We start from the raw sequence: 9,206 nt of genomic DNA, 5'->3' as shown, positions 1-9,206 counted from the left end.
ATTGGAAAGGCACAATTTGTGTGCATATTACCAATTTTTTGTTTCTTTTTTTTTTTAAAGATTTTATTTATTTATTTGACAGAGAGAGATCACAAGTAGGCAGAGAGGCAGGCAGAGAGAGAGAGAGAGGAAAGCAGGCTCTCGGCTCAGCAGAGAGCCCGTTGCGTGACTCAATCCCAGGACCCCGGAATCATGACCTGAGCGGAAGGCAGCAGCTTAACCCACTGAGCCACACAGACGCCCACCAATTTTTTGTTTCTTGAACGCACATCATGCTTAGAAATAGAGGAGAAGCAGGTCCTGTCCCAAAACATAAATTATTTATACTGAAGCACTGTGGTGTGGTGTTAAAGATGTGGACTAAGACCCCAGCACATTTGAGACAGACAGTCAAGCCTCCATGCCGCGCAACCTTACGTACATTACTTAACCTAAACCAGTTTCCTCGTCTGCAAAATGCGACAAATAACACCCACTTCCTCGGTTGGTATAAAGACAAAATGTCTAGCACAGACAAGGCATCCAGCTTGTGTTAACGTTCTTTTCTTTGCTCTCCGCGAGGTATTAATTGCCAGAAATGTCTATCTCTTTGATGCGGACTAAACAAAAAAAAGGTTGGGAAGTATAATTTTTGTTGAGTTTACATTCAAACATTCTATCAGGGAGCTTTTAGAACCAGTCCATTAAACTACAAACCCCATAATGCTTATAAAAGGACCATAAAGTTTCTGGTATGAAGCCTTTGTGGCTTGGGGGAGTGCGGAGAGCCACGGACTTTTTATTTACTGGATTTTCTCTCGTTGAGACACCTCCTTCCATTTTCCCCTACGCACATGTGGTTACTTCTCTTCCTCTTAGAAAGCTAACTTCACAGGTTTCAAAGTGAGCCTTCAGTTACAAAGCGAAAAACGATCGCAATTAGAGAACTGTGAATACCATGAAATTCATTAAAAAAAAAAACAAAACACCCAAACTGTGTGGAGTGCGTGGGCCAGAGACACCGTTGAAATAATTCCCACCTCCTGTAGACTTAGACTTAGCAGGAAGAAAAACGATTGGCACAATCACATCTAGGAGCCATTTTTACCCTTTGAGAATCCGGGCTTAGTTGCCACCGAGTTAGTCTCCTTGCTACCCGCCTCGCGTGGAATTATTTACTTCCGACACGCTCGTATTTGCATACGATGTGAATCGAACGCTTCTTGGCGCCCAGTTAGCCGCGCGCCGGCCCCGCCAGCGCTCCCGCCGTGTAGGGAAGTGTACTGGCGAGCATGTGATCTCCCTTCCGCCCAGGCCCCGAGCGCGGTACCCAGTGAGTAGAGCGCGCCGTGGCGACTCCGAGCGTCCAGGCAGAGAAGACGCAGCGACACGCGCTACTCCGGCTGCCGCGGCTGCAGCGGCTGCCTCCCGCCTCAGCCTTCCTCTCTCACCCTCCCAGAGGCCCCACCATCCCTGGCTCCTGGGCGGCCCCGGGTGGGGGAGGGGCAGGAGGAGGGGCTCCTCAGGGAGCGGCGGGGAATTCCCCCTTCCACCGAACGTTCCCGATTGTTCACCGTCCTCACGTCAGCAGCAGGGGGTAATCCCCGACTCCAGCTGCTCCTGACGTCACTGCACGGAGCCACCGCCCCCCACGCGCCCCTACCTCCGGGGCTTCCTCGACGCTCCGCCCCTAGACGTAGCCACGCCCTATTCCCCTCCCCCCAGCCGCCCGACGTAGAGGGCGGAGCTTTTTCGGCCGGGGCGTGAGCGGTTGCTTGGGCCAGAAGGTTCTCTGGTGGAGGCGCTCCTCCTGCTGCCCCGCCCAGTAGGTTCGTTCGCACCGCTTCTTCCACACCCTTTCTCCCTCCTCCTTCTCCTCGCCCCGCCTTTCCCCTCCCTTCTCCTCAACCCCTCTAGTTCCTTCCCCGCCTCGCCACCTTCCACGATCTCGCGAGACTTGACCCAGAACATTGCGGATCGGGTCGGCGCCATTTTGGGACTGAGACTGGTTGTGGGGGAGGGAAAAGCGGCAAAAGGGGATTATTCAAAGTACCGAAAACCTCCTCCCGGGATCGAGCGCAGCGGCACCCCCAGGCCAGGGGCACCTCTGGTGTGGCAGAAGGTAACACCGTTCTCTCTGCTCCGCGCTGGAGTCTGGGGGAAAAAGGGGGTGCCCCTGTCGGCGTTGGGGTTTGAGGGGTCGGGAGCGGCGTTGGCGGCGCGAGGTGTGAGGCTGCCCGCGGACGCGGTGTGTGTGTGTGGGGGGGTGGCGGAGAGCAAGGAGAGAGACGGAAGGACGGCGCTGAGAGAAGCCCCTTTAGGTATTTACTCGGCCGCGGTGGAGTGGGGGTGGCGGTTGTGGGGAGGGGGTGGATGGCTTAGGCTTGGTGGCTGGGGGATGTTTGGCGGAGGCTGAGAACGGATCCGACGCTTTCCGTGCTGGATCTTCCTTCCTCCGGCCTCTCGCACACGCCCGCCTCCTTTGGTACTACTGCTCCTCTTAGAGGGCCGAGGGAGTCGAGGCCGAGTTGTGGCCTTCGCTTGTTTCTTCAGTAGCGCGCCCGCTCTTCCTTTCCCGGGTCCGTGGTCCTTGCTGTGTATTGAGTCTAATACTACCATGTACTCCGGAGTCCTGTGCGGCCTGAAGGGACCTATTCTGGTTTTGGAGAGAACCACTCTAAATGGGATTTACGAGCACGTTTTGGTACCTTCCACCCCCTCAGTGTTGGGAGAAACCTGTTTTCTTAATTCAAGGAAATGGGGACCGACACCTTTATCCCACAGAAGCCGGGAAGTCTCCCCCTCAGGCAAGTTTAAGGAATGTTCTTGCCCCATTTCTCACCTCCCTACTTTCTACCCTTCGTGGAGAAATTATGTCTTTTCATTTAGACATATCTAATTTGGAGAGAGCGTCTTTCTCTTTATATCCCTTTTTTCCCCCAAGTTCTATTTACTGATACTCCATGGCACCAAACCGGCCTGTTCTTTTCCTTGGGCCCCGTGAACTGAAAATAGAGAAAATCTTTTTTAAGGTTGTGGGGCAGTTCTTAATTTTTTACGCGAAAGTGTAGGAAGTTTATGTAATTCCCCCGTATTATATGCGCACCCCCTTCCCTATTGAAATCACTCCTTCTCCGTAACATCTCCCACCTTTTCCTCTTTTATTCTGAAGTCTTTTTCATCCAGTAGGCTGTTTTGGGGCGCTTGCTTGGGCTGAGCCTTTTTTCAGACGCCGGTAGAATTTCGTAGAAGTGAGTTTCTCTCCAGAAGTTGACTCTTCAAGAAGGGGGTTAATTTTTAAGCTCAAAATTAAAATTCAGTGTGTAATTTAAGTTTTTTTTTTTTTTTATAACTTTTACAGGTGATTGAATTACTCCTATATGAAGATCATCTAGATTTTGTGTAAAAGGCCCCGGATATTTGAAGTGGCCATTTTGGGATTACAATGTTTTTGGATAATTTTGCCCCAGAAGTTTATTAAAAGTGGCAAGAATCATCTCTGAAGTGAATTTATAGTAGTTGAACAATTCTACAAGCTGCTTAAAAGAGACCCAGGCATTTCTTCAGTATTTTGGTTCAAACGGATTCTATAACTGGTTAAATTCAGCTGGTGGTATTTTTGCCTCTTCCCCCTACCCCCATCCCTCTCCTTTAGTTGTTTTTCAGCCAAAACTGTAAGATATGTTTGATTTGTGTACTGAATAGTTTCGGCAGTTTCAGATTACTGTTTAAATATTGCTGAAGTTTCTTGGCAGTTTATTTTTACCTTTATTAAAAATTTTAGGAATTTTTGACCTCAGCCCTTTTCATGTCACAATGGGACAGCTTTTCTAAATGAAGACATTGAAAGAATACAGAGTTTTTTCCGTTTTATCTTTTATTTACGTGGAAATTTAAGATGTTGCAGTTTTCCAGCAGCATGGTAGTATTGAGATAGCTATGTGTCTCTATATGCTGATGTTTAGGAATGCTCTTCAGATGTGAAATTTTCTTTTTGTTTTTGCTTTTTTGCTCATAAATTGGATATTTCATCCGGAGTGGATAAGTACAACAGTTGACCAGTACATGGAATAAGAAAGAAGACTTTAAAATCTTAAATCCAAGGAACTTGGCTAATTCTGGAGATAGCCATATGAAAACTTTAAAACAGAAGTATGGGTAGCTGACTTGAAGTAACTCTATGTCAAATAGTCATAGGTTAAGTATCTTCAAAGAACTTGGATATTATATCAGAGGATACAAAATAAAAAAACAAACTGGAAAACATAAAGATTACAGAGAAAAACCCAACACCTTCCTGTGCAGTCCTGTTGGAATTTGTAAGTATTATATGGTGAGCAAATCATACATTCATTTGTAACTGTAATGAGAGTCAAGTTTATTCTGTTTGGAAGCCGTTCAGTTTCTTGGAATAATACTGTTTGGCTTCAATTTCCTGGACAGTCTGAAGACTACCATTAAGTAAATTGAAATGCAGAAAGAGTTAAAATTTAAGAATATTTCAGATCACACAGTACTTTTTTTTTACGTTTTTTGTGGTTATGAAGTGAAAATCCTTGTGAGTATTCATCATAATTTTTATGGATTCTTAGATTGGTCAAAAGGTTAGGAAAAAACAAATATTTCATGTGTCTTGCTAGTTAGTTTACTTTCGAAATATGAGTTGAGGCTGCTTTCTAAAAAATGAGTTTAGAGTTGCTGTTTAGTTTGGTAGTTTAAATTATAATGTATGATTGGTTTTAAAGCCTGATTTTCATAATAATTCATAATTCTTTTAAATAACTTGATGTATTTTCTTTTTGGAATGTTATGCTGATCAAGTTTATAAACAAAACTTTTTTAAAAAGTTGGCAGTATTTCTGTAGTAGATCCTTTGGAAAGCAAGGATTATGTTTTAATAATACTTAAAGTTTTCAGTATTGAATAGTGTTTTTAGGTACCCTTAGTTATATAGTTTTTCAGTGATTCCTAGGCATACGAATGTTTGTTACTAAAAAAAAAAAAGTAAAATTTATTTTTTAGACACTGTTAGTGATATATCAGTGTAGCTAAAATTAGCTTATTTCACTGAATTATCTTTATTGGATAAACAGTTATAGTTTTGAACATCTTACAAAGATGGCTTTATAACTTGTCAGTTGCTCTTTTTTATTCCAAAACAGAACTTTTTTTCTATGCTGTTGAATCCCTTTATCTCACTTAGAGCAGAAGATTGTAGGTATTCTGTGTTTATTTTCTATCTAAAATTGAGATTAGAATTAAGTAATTCCCTCTGTTAAAATAGACTGGGTTATTTGTGTTTTGTCTGTCAGAGCTGTGTAGTACTTCTCATAGAGCGTCCACCTTGATTTATATATAAAAAAAAGGCGAGACCGTTCTCCACCTTTTCCCTTCAGAGAGACTATTATTTGCATTTCTGTCTACAAATATGCATTACTTGTCTACAAATATGCCTCTTAAATGTGATAAAAAAGTTGAAGTGGAAGTAAATGGTCTTTTTTCATAGAAAAGAACATTATTTATGATTATTTTCCTTTAAATTATTCCTGCTGATGTTACCCAGAGCCATGATAACAGGATCAAGATAATTCTAGAGACCGGGTTTTTAAGAATTAACGTTAATCTTTGAATTGTCTAACATTAGTGAACTTTGCTTATAGCAATTGTTCATGGACAGTTTACTTACTTGAATGTTTTGATAAATCCTATATTCTTGGCATCAAAATAGATAGCAGTAGTAATTGGAACAATTACTAGGCTGTTTCTCCCCAACCTCTCCTTCACCTTTTTTCCTCATATCTACCCTACTCTTTTTTTTTTTAAATCTCCTGTGCTTAGACTGTAGGTCTAAACATAATAATCATGGTAATTAACATTTAAGGTGATTGTGTCATGTATTTTACTGTGAACTTTACATAGTATACTTTAGCTCTTAGAATAATTCTGTGAAGAAAGTCCTATTATAGTTACAGTTATGCAGGTGAGAGAATTAAGATTTTGGGAGATTGAATCTGGGAGATTGAATCTTGGTTAGGACCAAGGTTAGGTGGAAGTCTTGACCAAATCTCCAACTCTGACTGGAGGGCTCCATATTTTTAATTACTGTGCTATATTGCTTTCTTGTGAATTGTACTTCGTTAACTCCTATTTGGGTGTTATCTCTGATATTTTTGTTTTTTCTTCTGTATACTGCTTTTTGGTTAATATTGATTACTAATGGCACAGCTTGCATGGAGCACTGGGTGTGGTGAAAAAATAATGAATACTGTTTTTCTGAAAATAAATAAATTGGAAAAAAATAAAATTACATTACAAAAAAAAATATTGATTACTAATGGAACTTGAAGTTAAGCTAAATCCTCTTTGCACAGGTAGAAGCTGAGTGTCTGTTAGCTTTTACTTTTTCTCTGAGATGAGCCCATAGATTTTTGTGCTTAAAGTTCCTGACATTTGAGAATGGAGGAAGGGAGGAATAGTAAAGCAATAACAGGAGTGAACAGAAGAAGAAAGAAAAACGAAATTTAGAGAGTTACAGAGGGAATAAGTATGGGAACTTTTAGTTTGGGAGTAAAGTTAGCAAGTGAGGATATGGCTGAAACCCAGGCCAGATTGTCTTTGACATAACCACCTTTTGTCTGTTTAATTTTTGATAAAAATTTTTAGATAACAGTTTAGATCCAGGTAAGGGTAGCAATGTAGAAAAGGGGAAATGGCTGGGAGTCCGAAGGGAGACTTTTGGTTTAGTGTTTGGAAGATCTAGAAAGGGGCCTATATGACCTTGTGTATTTACCTAATCTCTTTGGTCTTGGGTTTTCCTGAAAACTGATGGAAATAATTTATATGAAGGCTTTTGGTTAATTGTGAAGTGTAATATAGGTGTAATGTTTTATCTTGATTTCCAGTATTTTGCGATTCTGATATAATACATGTCAGGTCAGTATTTGTTATAGTCTGAAGTTGTTTCTTCCATTCATGCTCTGTCCTTCCCCACTTCCAGTTTCATTTATTATCCTAGCTTGGTCCTAGATCAGGAAAGTACCGAACTAACTCATCTCTTTTTCCCTTTTAGCGCCATTTTCTTTTTTTCTGTGTAGTCTCTCACATGGCCAGAGAAATCTAAAGTATAGCTCTTGGGTTTCAGTACTTCAGCAGCACTTAGGTTGGTGGATTTGGCGTATTTAGGGAGAGAGTGTTGGAAAGAGATGTATTCTTTGTCCCCTTCTCCCCCTTTTTAAATGTTTTATATGTCAGGGTTTCCTGACGTCAATTTTCTTGGGCTGCATAGGTGGGTGTGGGAGACTGGTTTGAAAATTCTCCAAAATCCATCATTTTGAGGGTGCTTATATACTTTTCTGGGGAGCAGGTCCATTACTTGGCACAGGAGCTTCATGAGAAACAAAATGCTAGAATTACTGATAAACCTTTTGTGGTTGGATGTTTTTCAGTTTTACCTGCTTGCTTTCCCCCTTTTTTGTTAGCTACCACACCCACAAGAATAGTTACAGGCTTTTGCTTTATATCCTTTCAAGTAATTGTTAGTTTTTGCATCTTTTTGTACAAGGTATCCCTCTCATTTTCTTGTTCTTGAGTCATCTTTCTGTCCAGAGCTTGGTGTGTACGATGTTTGGTGTTTAATTTTCTGCCCTTTAATTCAGTTTACAGATTATATTTTTTGAAACCTTTTTAAAAGGTTTTTTCTGTACTTATCTTTAGCAAGAACAGGTTTTCAGATTGTTAAATATGTCATGTTTCCTTTGAAACTCAGAACTTGCAAATAGACCTTAAGAATTTCTTAAACCGAGGGATGCCTCGACAGCTCAGTCTGTATAAGTGTCCGACTCTTGATCACACTTCAGGTATTATTTTTTGTTGTTGTTGTTATTGTTGTTTTTTAAGGTGAGAGCGAGACAGTGAGAAGAGGCGCGGGGGGCAGAGAGACACTTTTTTTTCTTTTAAAAGATTTTATTTATTTGACAGAGAGAGCGGGAGAGCGAGAGCCAGAGCACACAAGCATGGAGGGAGAGGGAGAAGCCGGCTCCCTGCTCAGTAGGGAGCCAGCTGCGGTGACAGATACCAGGACCCTAGGATCTTGACTTGAGCCGAAGGCAATTGTTTAACCAACTGAGCCACTCAGGTGTCCCAAAGGGAGAGAGAGACTTTATTTTATTTATTTATTTATTTATATATTTTTTAAAGATTTAAAAAAAATTTATTTGACAGAGATCACAAGTAGGCAGAGAGGCAAGCAGACGGGGGTGGGAAGCAGGCAGCAGGCTCCCCGCTGAGCAGAGAGCCGATAGATCTCAGGACGCTGGGATCATGACCTGAGCCGAAGGCAGAGGCTTTAACCCACTGAGCCACCCAGGCACTCCTCGAAGAGACTTCAAAGCAGGCTCCTTGCTGGGCTCCAGCTCAGGCTCTCCTGAGATTATAACCTGAGCTAAAATGAAGAGTTGGATGCTTAACTGAATGAGCCACTCAGGCACTCCTTGGCTCAGGTCTTGATCTTAGGGTGTTGAGTTCAAGGCCCTGTGTTGGGCTCCACATGAAGCCTACTTAAAAAATTCTTAAACTGAGGGACGCCTGGGTGGCTCAGTTGGTTAAGCAGCTGCCTTCGGCTCAGGTCATGATCCCAGTGTCCTGGGATCGAGTCCCACATCGGGTTCCTTTCTCGGCTGGGAGCCTGCTTCTCCCTCTGCCTCTGCTGCCACTGTCTGCCTGTGCTCGCTTGTGCGCGCACTCTCTCTCCTTCTCTCTCTCTCTCTCTCTCTCTGGCAAATAAATAAAATCTTTAAAAAAAAATTCTTAAACTGAAAAATTGTCGTTACAAGTGCATACTAGTTAAAGAAATTAGTTTGCTTTTCAATGAGTATAAATACTCTCTTAATGAGTGAGTTTAAAAAAAGTAATAGTATTATCTCGCGTGGTATCTGTGGGTCAGAAGTTTGGCAGCAGTTTACCGGAGTGGTTTTGGCTCCCTCTAGGTCTTCCGTAAAGTCTCTGAATGGTTATCAGAGCTGCTGATACTTGAAGGCTTGATTGGGGCTGGAGGATCTTTTTCCAAGATAGTGTACTACTCATTGGCTTGGAAGCAGTTGATGCTGGCTGTATGGAGAACAAAGTTCCTTAACCATGGTGGATCTCCTTTCAACTCTTTGGGTATTTTTGTTTGTTTGTTTTTGTTTGTTTGTTTTAGTAATCTGTACGCTCAGCTTGGGGCTCGAACA

At 42.2% G+C, this 9,206-nt stretch overlaps 1 protein-coding gene across 3 annotated transcripts in view; it reads left to right on the top strand.

Moving 5' to 3' along the window:
* Positions 1–1,725: 1,725 nt before the first annotated feature.
* Positions 1,726–9,206, top strand: part of GPBP1 (GC-rich promoter binding protein 1) — a 77,193-nt gene continuing 69,712 nt past the window's right edge. The window contains exons 1-2 of one of the 3 annotated variants that reach the window (XM_044224442.1): positions 1,726–1,808; positions 3,341–4,298. The gene's annotated coding sequence lies outside the window, so the exon portion shown is untranslated. Of the gene's footprint in view, positions 1,809–1,917; positions 2,102–3,340; positions 4,299–9,206 lie in introns of those variants that run through there. The other 2 variants (XM_044224435.1, XM_044224451.1) reach the window with 2 other exon arrangements.

Source organism: Neovison vison, chromosome 1 (genome assembly GCF_020171115.1).
Source record: "Neovison vison isolate M4711 chromosome 1, ASM_NN_V1, whole genome shotgun sequence".
Classification (NCBI taxonomy): Eukaryota; Metazoa; Chordata; class Mammalia; order Carnivora; family Mustelidae; genus Neogale; species Neogale vison.
The sequence above is the reverse complement of the archived record's forward strand: the minus strand, read 5'-3'. Positions and strand labels throughout refer to the sequence as shown.